Genomic DNA, 19,065 nt, shown 5'->3' with positions numbered 1-19,065 from the left:
AATAGAGCAGCTGACTTGCCTCTTTCAGAAGTCAGGAGGAATAATATTACCTTTAACATACATGTCAGTAGCGATTTGAGGGAATGTGTACTTTAAAAAAAAAGACATTTTGTGGAATTCTCTTTATATTTTTGTTAAAACGTTCTACGCAGAAGCTTCAAAAATTCATAACTTTTGAACGGATTGTCTGATTTTCCTCAAACTTTTCACTGCTATGTTCTACTGATATTGCTGCATTCTCTCAATCTTTATAAAAGGTGGATTTGTCATTTAACAATGGGCATAAAATATATTTTATTCAGGGAGGTGAGGTCCCTGCTTCACTACTGGAAACTGTGTTTCATTTTGAATCTTGGAAATGACATGGTGTAATCATGCTTTTGTAAGTTCTTCTGTTTGATCCCACTTATAAATGAAACTCGTAATAAGTAATGTGTAGAAACAGGAACTACTAGTCATGTATGTTTAATCTGGTATTAATGTGCAATGTACATTGTAAATTGTATATAACAGTGTCCTGGAAAGCTGAGAGTTCCCTGTACTTATTCTTGAGAAATTTTCATTTTGCTACTTATTATTATATTTTTTTTTTTGAAGGATATACTCTTTGGAAAGATGTATATTGCAGGGTATTTTTACATGCCATTCTAGTTTGTTTTTGTATGTGTGTATAATTAATCCAACATACAGGACCTGTGATTTTTCAGGTCCACAAAGTTCCATGACATTTTCACCCTGATAACCACAAAATTGTATTCTTTTGACTCTTGGTACAATTATGTAATGATTTTATTCTTTCAGAGAAGCATGCAGAAACTTTGAGCTATGTTAAGGCTCAGTACAAATAAGATTTTCAAAGGATATTAATTGTATACACTGTAGTATTATTTATTTGTTGTAAAATTGAGTCTTTCCTTACCTTATGCACAGTACTTATGGCGTGAGATGGTACAGTTTTGCAAACTTTGGGAGTTCTAAATGAGGAATGATTTGAACATCTTTTGAAATTTCATGCTTTTAGTTATTGGTCCCCTTGGTAGATCTGAATTCATTGACACCACACATATCTCTGGGCAAAATGTCCTACATTCTCGCAGATAGATGTGCAAGTATGTCAGTGCTGTGGCATTGTGATCTGATATTCAAAGTACAGTCCATTCCCATTGTAATGAACACGGTTATAATGAAATTCTTACTAAGTCAAAGTAAAAGTTCAGGTCCCAAGATTATCACCTATATCTCTATTTTTACTTTACTCTTTGGCTGTAACGAAATTTCAATATAATGAAAGAAAACCAACAATACGGTGGACTTCATTACAACGGGAGTGCACTGTATTCATTATTATCACCTATATCTCTATTTTTACTTTACTCTTCGGCTATAACGAAATTTCAATATAATGTGCAACCCCCACACCCCTTTTTGTCTCAAGGGGGCGACCAACGTTGTACAGAGGCGGATAAATGTTGGTCTGGTCTGTTAGCTTCTCTCTGTACTGGTCGGGGGTTAGCTAATCACATAGACACCAATCATCAACAGATTTCCAAAAGTTAGGAAGAAACTAAATATTGCTTCACAACAACAGTGAATATAAAATGCGGGAGATTGAATTTACATAGAAAATGTCAATGCTGCTAATAGCATCTTTATTCACCGACCTGCCTTCTCGTAGGTCTGAACCAAATAACTTGTTCACAAACACAAATTACTTTCCTTATATATATGATACAACACAATTTAACACATCACATCGCTTAACTCTTCTATACCTGTGGAGACCTTTACTTCTTTAACACTTCTTAGGGGAAGGGGAGGGGTTTTGTTAGTAGGGAGATAATGATGTTAATGGGTGTGGCCACTTATCTCGCCATCGGCATGGTCGCGGGATGAGGTTCTCGTCTGCATGTCGATCGAGCTCGTCCACGGGCTGGGGCGTCTGTTAACCGGTCTGCTTTCACTGCTTCTTTAACCAGTTCGTCACCATTGCCGTCCACGTTGTGGCAACCTGACAGGACGCTTCAACATCTCTAATGACACGTACCAGTCGACTATCTGGAGTTCATTACACCCAGATTGGTGTAAACCAAAGTTCCGTTTTGTCGTGGCGTATAGTTTCTCAACTTGTTGTTCACCGTTTAACTTATTGACTCTTGGGCAGTCCAACCATGATCCTCGTCTCATTCACAGCGTCGATAGAGTTTAGTTGATTAATATGGAGGGGAGCATGATGTACAAGGAAAGGGGATCTCTTGACTCTATCTCAGATGTGGTCTCCAACTATTCATGGCCCTTCTCTATCTGCCGGTCTCTCTAATCACGCAGCTCCTCTGTTGTGTCCCCTCTCTTCTATCAATAAATCTCTTCTGCTCAAACATGGTCTTTTATAACAAATTCACTATTGGTATCCTTTCCCTAAAAGTATTTCATTGGCTAAATCTTATTTTGGGGTGTGATCTTCACTGGAAATTAATTTCTTATTGGTCAGATCTTACATTAGCTCCTCCCATTTGTTTCTGTGGAACTCCGTTTTCTCTGATTCATCTCAATTTCTGATTAATTCGCCCACTGTCTTTTGGTTTCTTTATTTCCTTCTTCTCTGTAAACACTGGTCAAGACTTATTGTTTCTTGGATAATAAAATCATAAAACAAATGAATGCTAGTGTCCTTATGACGTCCAACGTCATCGTCATCATATTTTCTGGGTTGTTGTCCCTGAATTTGTCTTTGGAATTCCTGTCTGACCTACTGCACTAAAGTACATCAAAATAAAGGAGAAGTTCTGGCTGGAGAACGACCTTCCAGCTGAGAGGGTCATTCATGTTTAGGGATCAGAGGGCAAAAACACGTCATTCCCGTAATTTGGACTGGGGCTTTGGGGATGGAGAGTGCGGAGAACTGACCACTGGCTGGAGAAAGTAGTTAATGTCAAACTCATAAATTCCTGAGACCAATAACTTTTCTTGGGAGAGGAGAATTGACAAAAAAAAAAAAGGAAGTCTAGCTGGAAGCAAAATAAAGGGTTTCATAAACTCCAAGAAGGGGAAAAGACTGATTCATACTGACGTCACAGGGCGACTTGGAAAACAATTATAATGCTTCTGCTTTCTTTAACTGTCTATCCTATTCTATTCTTTTCTTTATCATATATGCTAGTAGCCATCTGGGCTACATCTACCCCACCTCCGAAAAATTTCGTCCTCGAAATTGGGTAGAACGTGTGTCATATTTACATACTATTTACAAACAAGCATACCAATCACCTTAATACTCATTAAAGCTAAGGATACACATACAATACTCCCGATGGTATAATATCAAGATAACGTGTCACTACCATCGTTAGACATCAATAACATGATCGCAATCATAACAAAGTAACTAGCTTCCAACAAATGCTAAGTGTGCACCTCTCAAATCTGAGTAAGACTTCAAAAACTTAGGAAACTAATAATAAACACGTAAAACATCAATGCGAATTTAAATGCAGGGCTTGCTTAATCTGCACTCCCGACATCATGAGAATCGTCCTCGACAAAATCAAAATGTAATAATAACTCTTTCACAAATTCTTAAACTTAATGTAATGCCATTGGCATCACACTAAACAATTCAAACATAATATATCACAATACTCGTCCTGGGGTATAGCTCTTCCCCATAACAGAAACACATCATATACGAATTAATGATAACATCCGAGTGTCCGTCATTACATGGCACTAGTTCAAGAAATACGTAAGATGGGTAGTTATTCCTCATCTGTAAAGTATAAGGCAGGTTCGGAGAGCCTAACAATCTCCTAAACTCGATAGTCCTTATTCCTCTTATAAGCCTATATATGCTACCTTTTCTTTGGCAATAGCACTTCACCATGGCCTTGCTGCCATGAAACATACAATACAAAATAATCAGGCTGTTGAATACATCCTATCCAGACTATTCAACTCTAGTAAATCAAAGCACATACACAACAATTCAAATCGAGATGGTCATGGTTAGATGACGCAAAACTGATAAAGTAACAATAACAAAATTCAACAAGTTATGGACACTCTCTTTCTAATGCCCTAATTCACAGATCGTTTGATCCGCATTCATGTACGTCAACTGTACATAAACATCTCATCAACTTTTGAGATACACATTCAAAATTCCTGACCTTCCTTTGTCAGTCACACACAAATCGCTATCCGACGCATATTATACAACTTACAGTATAACTTTATCTAGCGTACGTTCCTCAGCTAGAATTGCATAACAATACAGTTTCACAACGATACTTTATATACAAACGTAAGTAACAAACAATATGGCAAATTCAATGGCGACTGCCTGCACTATATAAGAAAAAGGTAGCAAGGGAGCAAATTGAAAACAACGCACTGACCAAGTAAGTTCATTAAAAAAAAATGACATCTTCCTTGATTTGGAAAGGAGGTACAATGTCAAGTGCCTGCCTGAATTGGACCAAAATTCAAACAGAAAATAATCCTCAAAATGAACAGACGCACTTCAATACTTCACGCAACACAATATTATACTACCATCACTTCTGGGGTTTGTAGAGTATTTCTCCCTACAAATGCATTCCAAAGAAAGTTTCCAATTTCAAACAATGAATTGTTACACGTTGAATCAGCAGGCAAATCATTCTCCACGTTAGGGTAATTAGCACTCAGTGAATGAGAATATCCCAGCCTGTCTGGGGGCTTAGAGGTTCTACGAGATCGTCGAACTTGACTATCCTCTTCAGAAACTTCTTGGGGAGCTGGAATAGGGTCCTGAACCTCAGGTTCAACATTAACTTCTTCAGCCTCAATATTTACCTCTACATCATCCCTCTCCTGAACATTGTTTGCTTCATTTTCGGGGATGACAGGTTCATTATCCTCAACATTCCTAGTCACATCATTATCATTGCTTTCGCGATCTACCTCAGCATCATTGTTCCCTAGGGGCGTGGCCTCATCTACTACGATAGGGCGTGGCGTCTCCCACAGAGATACTCCTCCATTATCGCTAACGTCTTCGTCATTAATTTCTTCTACTTCTACCTGAGGCACCTGTCTTTGGGGACGTTCAGGTTGCTGCTTGGCTTTCGGCACACTGGGGGCGGGGTCCTCAACTTTGGGGAGGAAATTACAGGGAAGGAGAAGGTTGCGATGGAGTGTTCTGACTCTCCCTACTCCATTTTCAGGGCGGACTCTGTACACGGGGATCTCGGGGTTCGGTTGTGAGACTACTACATAGGGGTATTTTCCCCACTTGTCTCCAAGTTTATGTTTCCCAATGATACCCACGTTTCTTACCAAAACTCTGTCACCTGGCTCGACTGTGTTCTCACGTAGTCTAGTGTCATACTTCGCTTTGTTCCTAGCACCTAGCTTACTAGTCCTCTCAGATACTAGCTTATACGCATAATCCATGCGTTTCCTTAGGTCCTCTACATATTTGCCAGCATCAGCTCTCCCTTCATCTCTGGGATCTAGCCCTAGGTAAACATCCACGGGTAAGCGGGGGTGGCGTCCATACATGAGGTAGTACGGTGAATACCCCGTCGCATCATTCCGAGTACAGTTATACGCATGGACGAGAGGGGCTAGGTGCGACTTCCAGTCGGCTTTGTGATCATCTCCTAGGGTGCCTAACATACCGAGAATGGTTCTGTTCATACGCTCACACATGCCATTCCCTTGGGGGTGGTATGGGGTAGTGCGGGATTTCTCAATACCAGCTAGCTTACACAGGTGTCTGATCACTTCCGATTCAAAGTTTCTGCCCTGATCAGAGTGAAGGCGGGAGGGGAAACCGTAGTGCACGAGAAAATGGTCAAACAGCACCTTGGCAGTAGTGTGTGCGGTTTGATTTCTGGTCGGGACAGCTACTGTGTAGTGTGTGAAATGGTCAGTTATCACCAAAATATTGGAGTACCCTCCTTTGGATTCTTCCAAAGTGAGATAATCCATACACACTAGTTCTAGGGGCCGGGTAGTCCTAATGTTTACTAGTGGGGCAGTCACGTGAGACTCGGGGACTCCTTTTCTTCTCACACATCTCCCACATGTCTTCACATACTGAGTGACGTCATTGGCCATGTGGGGCCAATAAAACCGCTCTCTCACCAAGTCAATAGTACGCTCTATCCCCAGGTGCCCTGTGTCGTCATGGAGACTCTTGAGCACTTCTCTCTTGTACTTTTCAGGGAGGACTAGTTGCCTTGTCTTCCCTCCTTCCATACACTCTTTCACTCTGTATAACACACCGTCATGTATCACTAACTTCTTCCACTCTCGCAAGAGCACTCTCACTCTCTCACTCTCCGCATTCCGCTGGTCAGCAGACGGGGGAAGTCCCTTTTCTACGTAGTGGAGTACACGTTTGATTACATCATCATCCCGCTGCTCCTTTGCCCAGTCAGGGGGGTTCACCTGGGAGTTAGGATTCGGGAAGGGTGGGGACTGGAGTTCGGGGGGCACTACATTACCTGCATGAGCTACTACCTCAGCATACGGGTCCTCGTCAACATTAACATGTATGGCATAACTACAAATAGCCTCAAATGAATCAGACTGAATGTGGCCACACTCGTTCACATCATTCTCACTTTCACCATTTCGTCCATCATGCAAACGGGAGAGTAGGTCAGCATCTGTGTTGGACTTTCCTGATCGATATTTAATGGAGATGTCATAATTCGCCAGCGCAGCTAACCACCTGTGTTGGGTTGCGTCTAGCTTTGCTGTCGAATTCACGTAGGTCAGTGGGTTGTTGTCGGTCAGTACTTGTACTTTGTTGCCGTACAAGTAGTCATGAAATTTGTCAGTCACGGCCCACTTCAGCGCTAGAAATTCGAGCTTATGCGCGGGGGCATGGCTCTCACTCTTGCTGAGGGACCTACTTGCATACGCTATGACTCTTTCTTTTCCGAAGTCATCTAGCTGGTACAGTGCCGCGCCAAGGCCTGAAGTGCTGGCATCTGTGTGGAGGATGAATGGTTTCTCAAAATCGGCATAGGCCAGAACAGGGGGACTCATCAACTTTTCTTTGATTGTTTGAAATGCCGATTCACATTCGGAATTCCATTTGAAGGGAGGGGGCTTGTGTTGGGGGGTCTTACCTTTTCTCTTACGGGGACCACCGAGAAGCTCATTTAGGGGCTTTGCAATTTGTGAGAAACTACGGATGAATTTCCGGTAATAACTCGCAAATCCGAGGAACGATCGCACATCGCGCGTGCGCGCTGGTCTGGGCCACGTCCTGACAGTTTCGATCTTGTCTGGGTCAGTCTCGATACCGTCTTCCGATACCACATGTCCTAGGTACTTAATTCTACTCTGGAGGAGTTTACACTTGCTGGGTTTAAGTTTGAATCCATGCATGGTCAGTCGGTCAAGTACTTGTCGTAGTCTGTCCTTGTGTTCTTCAATTGTCTTGGAAAAGATAATTATGTCATCTAAGTAAACGACACATATCTTGTGATTCAGGTCGCCAAGGCAACGCTCCATCGCTCGTTGGAACGTACCGGGGGCATTGCACAATCCAAAGGGGAGACGGTTGCACTCCCATAGTCCTAGGGGAGGGGGCAAGACGAAGGCAGTTTTATGCTTATCTTTCTCTGCGACTCCTATTTGCCAGTAGCCAGAGCGCAGATCCAGGGAGCTAAACCACTTCGCACCATTGAGAGCCTGTAAAGTCTCGTCAATGCGGGGGAGGGCATAGGAATCACGAATTGTCTTTGAATTAAGCTTACGAAAATCTACACAAAATCTTAGAGAACCATCTTTCTTTCGCACTAAGACTATGGGACTGGCATATGGGGAAAAGGATTCTCTGATCACTCCTGAATGCTTCATCGTGTCTAAATGGGCCCTAACTTCGTCATACAGGGAAGGCGGTATCGGGCGGTATCGTTCACGGAAGGGTCGGTCATCAGTCAGTTCAATGTTATGTTCGACTATGGTACTATGTCCTAGGTCAAACTCATCCGTACTGAATGCAGAGGGGTATTCTCTCAAAACATGTCTCACATCATCAATCTCATCACTTGAGGCTGGGGACTGGGAGAAATCTAGGGAACCTAGCACTTCATCCGCACTGGGAGGGGATTTCCCGTTCCCATGGTTACTACCACTGGAGGTCTGGCTATTGCACATTACGGGACCTTGGACGGAGCACAAATATGCATCCCCCACAGCTGTCTTCCTAGGGATCCAAACTGGGTATGGGGCATGATTCTTCAGGGCTATTGCTACATTACGTCCCTCTCTCTTACCTACTGTCACCACGGCAGACTCGACTAGTATCTCCCTAGCAAGTTGTCGCTTAGATGTAGTTTCTACAAGCACATTGCACTCAAAATGAATGGGGGCAGACACCAATTCACACTGTACAACAATCATCTCATTTGCAGGCACACACACAGCTTTGCCACTACACAGTCTTAACGTGCCTACTTTCCCACTCCGGTCAGGCGTGACATGTACGCTATGTGATAGACTACGATATGCAGCCTGCCAGGTTGGGTTCACACTGCCACTGTTTACGCTCCTACCTTGAGTTGCTCTACCTTCTTCCATACAAACTAGGATTACATTAGTGCCAACGGTTAGGGGTACGCGTTTGTTGTAAGGAGTATCTCTTACAATCAAAATAGGGGCAGTCATTCTAGCATCACCAGGTAGAGAGCCGGGGAGTTCAATGTCAACTTCAATGTATCCTGCGTAAGGGACTGGCTGACCATTTGCAGCCTCAATTCTCAAATTCTCATTCAAATCATGTAACTTGATATGTCGAAGGCGTGATCTGTAGTATGACAAGGGGAGGGTGGTCACTTGGGAGCCGGTATCAATCAAACATCTACATGGTCTACCGTTAACAACTGCATTAGTCTCCATTGGATTTCCGACAAGCTTAGGCATTTTATGGGCATTTGTTCTGGGCCCTTGCGGCTTCTGACCCTGACTTTGACCTACTGTCCGCCCCGCGACAGAGGTCCTATTCCGTTTAAATACGGATCTACTGGCTGGGACATGAGTGGGGAAATGTGTTGGGACTGAGATGAAGGAAAGGGAGCCGGGGCATTGACTGGGCCATGGGGGTACCTGGGGAAGGAATGGGCATGTGACTGCACTGGATTGATAGGGGGACGAGTGGGGCAATTTCGTTTATAATGTCCTACATTTCCACAACTATAGCACCTATTCTGCCAGGAAATTTGAGGGGGACTTGTGGGGACATGGGTAGGGCAGTTACGTTTCAAGTGCCCTGCTTTGCCGCATGTGTGGCACCTATTGTGCCACGGGGTTTGTGGGGGCGCTTGGGGGTTACCTGTGTTAATTGGAGTATGGGTCGTGAACTGGGCCTGTGGTTGGGGTATCTTACGAGCTCCCTTTTCCAAACTGGCTACCTTTTCAGTCAGCTCCCCAATTTTCGTTAACAGTTCAGACTCTTTGTTGGACACATTTGTGGCAGAAAATGAGCTAGCTACCCGGGTGTTCTGAGTGGGGCGGGATTTTGTTACAGGACTTGGGGCTGTGGCATGAAAACTAGCAAAATCTATGGCCTCTTGTTCAGCCGCACGCGCCGCTCTAATCAACTCATCGAATGCATTAACGACTTCGAACTTGTGCTGAATTGCCTGCTTCACCTTTTGGTTCGACAGTCCCCTCCAGAACACAACTTTCAGGGTTTGATCTCGTGCCTGCGCGGGAATTCCCCCTCTCTTTTCTGCCTTATCAAATGAGAGTTGCAAGCGGGCACAAAAGCTTGCAATGCTCTCATCTTCCCTTTGTTTCGAATCATACAACTTCTGCAAGAGGACCGCACCGGACTCGACTGTCCCGTAGAGCCCCTCTAGTTTTGCTATGATTTCATCCACTGAGGCATCCGGCCCCATGTGGAGGACGATCTGGCCTGCTTCCCCACGCAGTGACTTTCTAACAATCAACCCTAGGGACATATTATCATGGTCTTTCTGGAGGCACTCAACCTCATACCTCCACATCTCAAATGTGACGTCAGATCCTACCCTTTTTATGTCTCCTGAAAAATTTGGTAGCCGTGCACTGTTTTGGAGAATTACGGGGGCAGTGCTAGGACTAGGGGACGGGGCATTTTGGGGGGTTGGTGGGGATGTTGCTCTTAAGAATAGAGCGGAACGGGGTATCTCACATACTTCTATTTTTCTTCCTTTGAATTCTTTGCCGTTTTGGGCGAGTGCCTGGGTTGCATCCTGTGCAGTTTTAAAGCTGCAGTATGCAGACCCAGTCATCTCACCCGTCAACGAATCTTTCCCAAAGGAAATCTCAACTACGTCCATTTTAAAGAAATCATTCAAATCTTTATCACTGCATTTCTCCGCGAGATTTTTAACGTACACAGTACAGTCACCCTTCATGTTTGCCATATTGCCACAATGAATAAAAACTAAATCAAAATATCTGGATAAAACAACAATGATTTAAGAACTTAACATACACTGTACCAATTCAGAGGTGCACTCTACGTATATTTGTTACACAAAGTACTAAAGAGCATCGTGCTGATAAACGGGAAAGAAGGTCGGTGAGTTCCGTGCAACCCCCACACCCCTTTTTGTCTCAAGGGGGCGACCAACGTTGTACAGAGGCGGATAAATGTTGGTCTGGTCTGTTAGCTTCTCTCTGTACTGGTCGGGGGTTAGCTAATCACATAGACACCAATCATCAACAGATTTCCAAAAGTTAGGAAGAAACTAAATATTGCTTCACAACAACAGTGAATATAAAATGCGGGAGATTGAATTTACATAGAAAATGTCAATGCTGCTAATAGCATCTTTATTCACCGACCTGCCTTCTCGTAGGTCTGAACCAAATAACTTGTTCACAAACACAAATTACTTTCCTTATATATATGATACAACACAATTTAACACATCACATCGCTTAACTCTTCTATACCTGTGGAGACCTTTACTTCTTTAACACTTCTTAGGGGAAGGGGAGGGGTTTTGTTAGTAGGGAGATAATGATGTTAATGGGTGTGGCCACTTATCTCGCCATCGGCATGGTCGCGGGATGAGGTTCTCGTCTGCATGTCGATCGAGCTCGTCCACGGGCTGGGGCGTCTGTTAACCGGTCTGCTTTCACTGCTTCTTTAACCAGTTCGTCACCATTGCCGTCCACGTTGTGGCAACCTGACAGGACGCTTCAACATCTCTAATGACACGTACCAGTCGACTATCTGGAGTTCATTACACCCAGATTGGTGTAAACCAAAGTTCCGTTTTGTCGTGGCGTATAGTTTCTCAACTTGTTGTTCACCGTTTAACTTATTGACTCTTGGGCAGTCCAACCATGATCCTCGTCTCATTCACAGCGTCGATAGAGTTTAGTTGATTAATATGGAGGGGAGCATGATGTACAAGGAAAGGGGATCTCTTGACTCTATCTCAGATGTGGTCTCCAACTATTCATGGCCCTTCTCTATCTGCCGGTCTCTCTAATCACGCAGCTCCTCTGTTGTGTCCCCTCTCTTCTATCAATAAATCTCTTCTGCTCAAACATGGTCTTTTATAACAAATTCACTATTGGTATCCTTTCCCTAAAAGTATTTCATTGGCTAAATCTTATTTTGGGGTGTGATCTTCACTGGAAATTAATTTCTTATTGGTCAGATCTTACATTAGCTCCTCCCATTTGTTTCTGTGGAACTCCGTTTTCTCTGATTCATCTCAATTTCTGATTAATTCGCCCACTGTCTTTTGGTTTCTTTATTTCCTTCTTCTCTGTAAACACTGGTCAAGACTTATTGTTTCTTGGATAATAAAATCATAAAACAAATGAATGCTAGTGTCCTTATGACGTCCAACGTCATCGTCATCATATTTTCTGGGTTGTTGTCCCTGAATTTGTCTTTGGAATTCCTGTCTGACCTACTGCACTAAAGTACATCAAAATAAAGGAGAAGTTCTGGCTGGAGAACGACCTTCCAGCTGAGAGGGTCATTCATGTTTAGGGATCAGAGGGCAAAAACACGTCATTCCCGTAATTTGGACTGGGGCTTTGGGGATGGAGAGTGCGGAGAACTGACCACTGGCTGGAGAAAGTAGTTAATGTCAAACTCATAAATTCCTGAGACCAATAACTTTTCTTGGGAGAGGAGAATTGACAAAAAAAAAAAAGGAAGTCTAGCTGGAAGCAAAATAAAGGGTTTCATAAACTCCAAGAAGGGGAAAAGACTGATTCATACTGACGTCACAGGGCGACTTGGAAAACAATTATAATGCTTCTGCTTTCTTTAACTGTCTATCCTATTCTATTCTTTTCTTTATCATATATGCTAGTAGCCATCTGGGCTACATAATGAAAGAAAACTAACGATACTGAGGACTTCATTACAACGGGAGCACACTGTATTTATACAAAGACCTTCCTACCTTCAACACTAAACAGCCATTAAAAGTATTAGTTATTCAAGTACAATGTACATGTATGCATTCATAGACCTTTGTACCTTCAAAACTAAAGCAAAGCCATTCTAGGTGTGAATAGATGTAGAGAAATCCTGACTTTTTTCTTTTTTAATGTACCTGAAGGCTTGTTGTGATGGGATTTTGAGTCATGGCAAAGACACAGTTGGGTTGTGATTGGTACACATAGGCCCGAATTCATGAAGGTGGTACAAATGAAACCATGGTTTAAACCATGGACAAAAACCATGGAGCGCCAAGTGTCGCATGGAATATTTCGTTACGAAATCAGTTTTTTCGATGGTTTTTGTCCATGCTGGTTTAAACCATGGTTTCATTTGTACCACCTTCGTGAATTCGGGCCCATAGTATCATGGTCTGCCTGTAGTATGCCCTGAATAACCCAGAATATGGAAATGCAAAGTGCATCTTAAATAGATGTTTTAAATGATGCCCAGTATGTTGTAACCTGCTTTGCGTGGTCAAGTTTCTTTGTTTCTTTCAGCAACATTTATTTACCAAATACTCAGAGTTTGTGTATTCATCAGTGATTCTACAGCATGTTTGAATCAAGTATGATGTACATTGTAAGTTTGTATGGTGGAGAAAATATCTGAAATGTTAATGTATGTGAATGTGTCGTTTTAAACATTGCTGTTCTTTGTAGAGATTGATCATGAACTCTAGGGAAGGTGGTACAAATAAAACCATGGTTTAAACCATGGACAAAAACCATGGAGCGCCAAGTGTCGCACGGAATATTTTGTTACGAAATCATGCAGTCTTTTCGTCGATGAAATGATTATTTTGTAACGAAACGGTCATTTTGTCGACGAAATGACCAATTTTGTAACGAAATATTCCGTGTGACACTTGGCGCTCCATGGTTTTTGTCCATGGTTTAAACCGTGGTTTCATTTGTACCACCTTCGTGAATTCGGGCCTAGAAATGTGAGTTATTCACTACAGCTGATTACTAAATCTATTTGGTATGATGAGAAATTAACAAACTGGGTGGCTCTAGATTATCGTAGAGTCACTGAGTGATTTTTTTTTTTTTACATGGTCAGGCTGTAGTGATGGTAATGACTTGTCAATCTGTATTAAATGTAGGTGTAAGCTCAAAAGTATATAGTATCCATCAGTCTGCAGTGATTCATCAAACTGAACATAAAGAGTCATGTACAGCATACCATAACTAGTGTTATTTACCGAGTAAATGCATGTTGTTGTTTTTTTTCAAGCAAATACTTGTACAAATACAATGTATTAACACAAGTGTGATGGAAGTATTTGTGAGATTCTTAGAATTGACATCACAATGAGAATGAGATGAAGACAATATTACATCATTTTGGCGTCATCCAATTTTGCAAGTTGGAAGAGATAATAACTGTACAGGGTACTCTTGTTACGATGAACACGGTTATAATGATGTTTCTTCACGTCAAAGTGAAAAATTCAGGTCCCAACATGATTATCAGTGGAGTCTACCGTATGGTGCAAGTATCCCTTTTGTTATAACGACATTTTGATATACATGTAACAAAAGAAAACTGCTGGTCCCGGGGACTTTGTTATATAACGGGAGTCACTTGCAATATGTGTAAGCATCACTGAATTGCTTCTTTATGGCTTTCATTTTTGGTTTGAACAGCTACGTTTTATTCTGATATTTTATATTTGAGCAACTACTCACAGATTTCTTTGATTATTGTGTGGTATCTTTTGGCATTATTGTAAGCACAGGTGCAGATAAAAACACAATATTTATGCATATATGTAATGCCCTATATGTCAAGGATTAATACATTGCACTCCTGCTGTAGCCAGAAATAATTATCATCTTGTTTCCACCCAGAATTCAAAGAAAAAAGAAGTCTTTAACCAGAAAGAACATTCAAACAGAATCCAGAAAGTGTGAATATGTACGCACAACATTTTCACCCACAGTTCCAGATCATGACATTGTAGGTCCTGGGGTAATAGTTCAGTATTAATTTTATAATGTTATATCATTATTTTTGATTATGTTAAGGATGTGTTTTGTCAGCTGAAATAAAAAAAGAGTAAGTGAGCTGAGGTTCACTGTGAGATCTTTGCATGTATCAATTTGCCATGTCATGGTCAATGCGTATTTCATTTCGCTAAGATGCATAAAGTGAGTATTTTAACCCTATCGTAATGGGGGGGGGGGGGTGTCAAATTGACCCCCCTCAACATTTCGCGCCATGATTCCGTGACGCACAAAGATGGTGCCGCGTCATTTCATGACTTTTTTCATTGAAGTGTCCTGCATATTTTGAGACCAAATTTGCGACGTCTGGGTACACCATTCTGAAGTTGCATACCATAATTGCATATGCGTGTCAACCCGAAAACAGCCAAAATTCACGATATCGTGTGCAAGTCCAATGGAAATTATGTTTTTTTTTTGTTAAAGTGATATAAATTAGATTATTTCCACTTTTAATCATTGAAATTAATAAATTCTAATGTAGATAAGCATGAAAAAGTGCCTGCAACAAATTTTGGTAAAAAAGAACAATAGAAAACAGAAGGTCGAAAAAAAACGATAAAACACATAAGAAATTAAAAAAACACTAAAAAAACGAAGAAAAAAAAGAAATTGACTTTGATTTTGCAATTTTTCACAAGGAAATTGTTTTATGTGTCGTAAGGAATTCTGACACAAAAATTTAGCAATCCTTCAGTTTTTTTAATGAGTTACAGGTGAAAATATGATTTCATGCATACATTTACATAATTGATTTACTAAAAATAGAAAATCAATATCTTGTAGTTTACATCCAGCTCTATGTTCAGGCAAAATGTTGTGGTGATCGCGCCATCAGCGGCGGGGTCAAATTGACACCACCCTCCCCCCCCCCCCCCCCCATAAAAACTTGGTCTCAAATAACCCACTTAGAATAGGGTTAAAGAGCAATTCCAGTTCAGTTAAAGTTGTCTGAGAAGAAAGAGTAAAATCTAATGAGTACAATAGTGACAATTTTAGTCAAAATTAGATAAAAATAGGGAATTTCTAAAACTGTGAAGTGTCACTCATATCTGCAGAACAGTTCTCAAACAGTTGATATGAAAGTGCAAATGTGTGAGCTGATGATGTCATCACCTCATAATTTTCCATTGCTTGTGTAAAAAAAAAATGAACTGTTTCTGTAATTAAAGTGTCAAAACATGCTGTCACTCCTGGTTGAATGGCGTCAGAATAGTGATCAGATGTACATAATCAGTATTTTAGACTGGGCATAACTGCATTTTAATGACAAACTGGAAATTTCAAAATTTGATGTACAAATTAAACTACATGTACAAGTTGAGGGTATGTCATCATTTCACTACTGTATTTGAATGTTCCTATCAACTGTTCAAAAACTGTTTCCTGAAAAATTAGGAAAACTTCAAAATGTCATAACTTCCTTGTTTTTTATCTGATTTTGATCAAACTTTCATTGTTGTGCTTAGCAAATTTTGCTCCTTTCTTCAGACACCTTTCATCTGGACTGGAATTCTTGTTTGAGAATCGTATTTAATTTTCATGATGCCTGAAATTTGCAGGGATTCATTTTTTTTTATTACAATGTATTAGTAGCATTGTTGATTACTTGACATCATGACTATTGTATCTCTGAAGAAAGGTTTGTATAAATTTTCCCACTTTTTCATATTATGCAATGTAAATTCTCCTTTTGTGTTCCAATTTTTGTGTAATCATCTGAAATGTAAGGAATGTTGACGGAATATGCTTTGTTCATTGAAACTGGCGTGTAAATATTCATATAAAATGATTGTTCAAAGAGCTGAACATGTCATTTTGTGATTACATGTAGTTGTCTTGAGATTATTTTTATACTGGAAAATGATATTTGGAGAGAAGTTTAACTCATCAGACTATTTTGTGTCTTGTTGACAGAAAGAAAGAGAGCGAAGGACAGTGAGAGAGAGAGAGAGAGAGAGAGGGAGAGATAGGCATACGGAGCATATTGAGAAAATTAGTCATGTGCATAATATCTAAGATGAGAAAAATTGCCCTCTTTCACTGAAGAAATCAACTTGACGAAATGTGTATAACATTGAGATTTTAACGCAATTCAGATAATTTCTTTTTAAAAAGATTGTGAATAAACCTATGCATTGACAAATGCATAGATGATCAATATATACAATGTATTTGCACTCAGTACAGTGTACAGTGCACTCCCGCTATAACGAACACGGTTACAACGAAATTCCGGTTCCAACAAAATAAAAATTCAAGCCGCAATATTATCCGTTGTTTTTATTGTTTATTTGTTCGGTTATAACGAAATTTCGATACAGTGCACTCCTGTTATAATGAACACATTTTTAACGAAATTCTGGTTACAACGAAATAAAAATTCAGGCCGCAATATTATCCGTTTTATATTTTTTCTTGTTTATTTTTATCGGTTATAACGAAATTTCTATATAGCAATTTAAATGAAAGGAAAATGCCGGTCTCGAGAACTTCGTTATAACGGGAGTCCACTGTAGGCCTATACACACTTTTATCAGCCGCCTATATGACAAAGAGCTAGTGATTTGTAGCCAGTACACTCGATCCACTGATAAGTCACTAGAGCGTCAACCGGCCAATATTACAAGATTCGCTTTCAAATGAGCCTTTGGAATCACCCGGGTGTATTCTGGTATCATGAAAGAAAAATTACTTTTCATATGAACTGCGAATACTTGCGAATACGTGTACATACATGATTAAGTCTGAAGTACGTGTACATACATGATTAAGTCTGAAGTACATGTACGTGTAACTGGGCAATTCTACGGAAACGCCATTCAAATGAAGAGACAGAAATACATGTAGTGTTCTTAAATCTGACTATAGGTCATGACTTTTAAGCCTATTGTTACAAAAGACAAGATTCGTTGTATGTGGTCGATGATAATGTAGGCTAGTACAGTTGTATCTTGATCAACAATTCCCAGGAAGATCACTCCGTGATATCTATCATTTTTGTCCTATTTTGATCATTCTGTGAAAGTGGATATTTTTCGCGCGAGAAGATTCTTTGCGCTCGGCCGGGTAAGATGAATTTCGCGACTTATTTCGCGACTTTTTAATTCCGCGGAATCAAGGCATTAAATAAGTGGAACATTGAGATGATTATAACATGTAAAAAAAGTAAAAACAAGTTAAAATATACGTGTATTCTTATTTTCGCTCTAGTTTCAGGTCGTGCGAAAATGCACGAAAAATTCCACACTGCGGAAATAGGCCTACTTTTACAGTAGGCCCTACTGTTCAAATGGCCCTTCACTTATCTTGCCTATTAAAGTACATGATATTATTATACATAAGTACACATGCTTGTTTTAAAAATGGGAAGTGTCATAATGATGTACAATTTTATGAGATTCCTACTTCTTGTATATTAATACTCTGCTTTATTTAAAAACCAGCATAAATTATACACCTTCACTGTTATTTCGTCTGATGTAGGGACTAAGTCCCGCTTCTTAACAAACCAAAACAATTATTAAAGAAGAAAATGGATAAGTTGTGACTTGAATACATATAATGTACACACAATTACGAAATCATGGCTGCACAATGTGCCACTGCATGGGGCTATGAAACTGCAGCGTACAAGTTGTTGTTGTTTTTTTTTTCATTTTCTTTTTAAAATATTCCAAAGCAGTTAGCGTCTGACGTCTATGGGTTTAGATTAGGGGTTTTTTCTTGCCTCACCCACAAGTTTTCGTATAGAAACGAGAAAAGCTGAAACAATTTTTGTGGGTTATTTTTCTTAAGAAAACTTATAGGCCTATACAAGAAAATAAAAAGAATAGTACAAGTGTGACATTATGCCACGCAGTTTTGACTTTTGCGACTTCTTTATGAGTCATACACAAACCTCAATTTCTTTGCCATAATTGATATTTCGATTGATGAATTAAGTCCTTACTCCATCAACCCAACCCATATACATGAACACAAACCTTAATAGGCCTACATTGTGTTATGCTTACTGCAGTATTGGCCTTCTTCTGTTTCTCCTTTTCGATAGAATCCGTCGAGACCATGAAAGCAGCGAAAGAATACAGGAAGCAAACAGTCAGTTCCCGTGGCGTTTGAATTACCGCGCGTGATGAAGTATGCCCACATCGTTTGTTGCCATAGATCTAGACAGGTTGCCTGTTAAAAAAAATATATATTATAATAAATAAATAAATAAATAAATAAATAAATAAATAAATAAATAAATAAATAAATAAATAAATAAATAAATAAATAAATCTTCTCTGCACCTCGCACAGTGATAGGAGTTAAGTATTGGATATCCGCTAGCTCCTCTAGCAGGGAAAACCCCAATAAATGGCCACTCCCAATGCGCTTCTGATGTAGGCCTAACTCACAAACTATGAACAGTGCCATTATACCCCTTATTGTCTTGAAGTAAACTGGTCGTGTTTCTTCAACCTTCTTGAAAGTGAACCCCTGCAGCTATCTCATGTCAGACAAGTTTGTCAAAGATGCAATAACATGAATGTTGTCCAACATTTGTGTTGGATACGTTTCAATCCATCCATATACCCAACCAATTCC

Source organism: Diadema antillarum, unplaced genomic scaffold (assembly GCF_040938485.1).
Source record: "Diadema antillarum isolate AM-2024a unplaced genomic scaffold, OU_Dant_1.0 seq00000119_RagTag, whole genome shotgun sequence".
In the NCBI taxonomy this organism is placed as follows: domain Eukaryota; kingdom Metazoa; phylum Echinodermata; class Echinoidea; order Diadematoida; family Diadematidae; genus Diadema; species Diadema antillarum.
Note: the sequence above shows the minus strand (reverse complement) of the source record.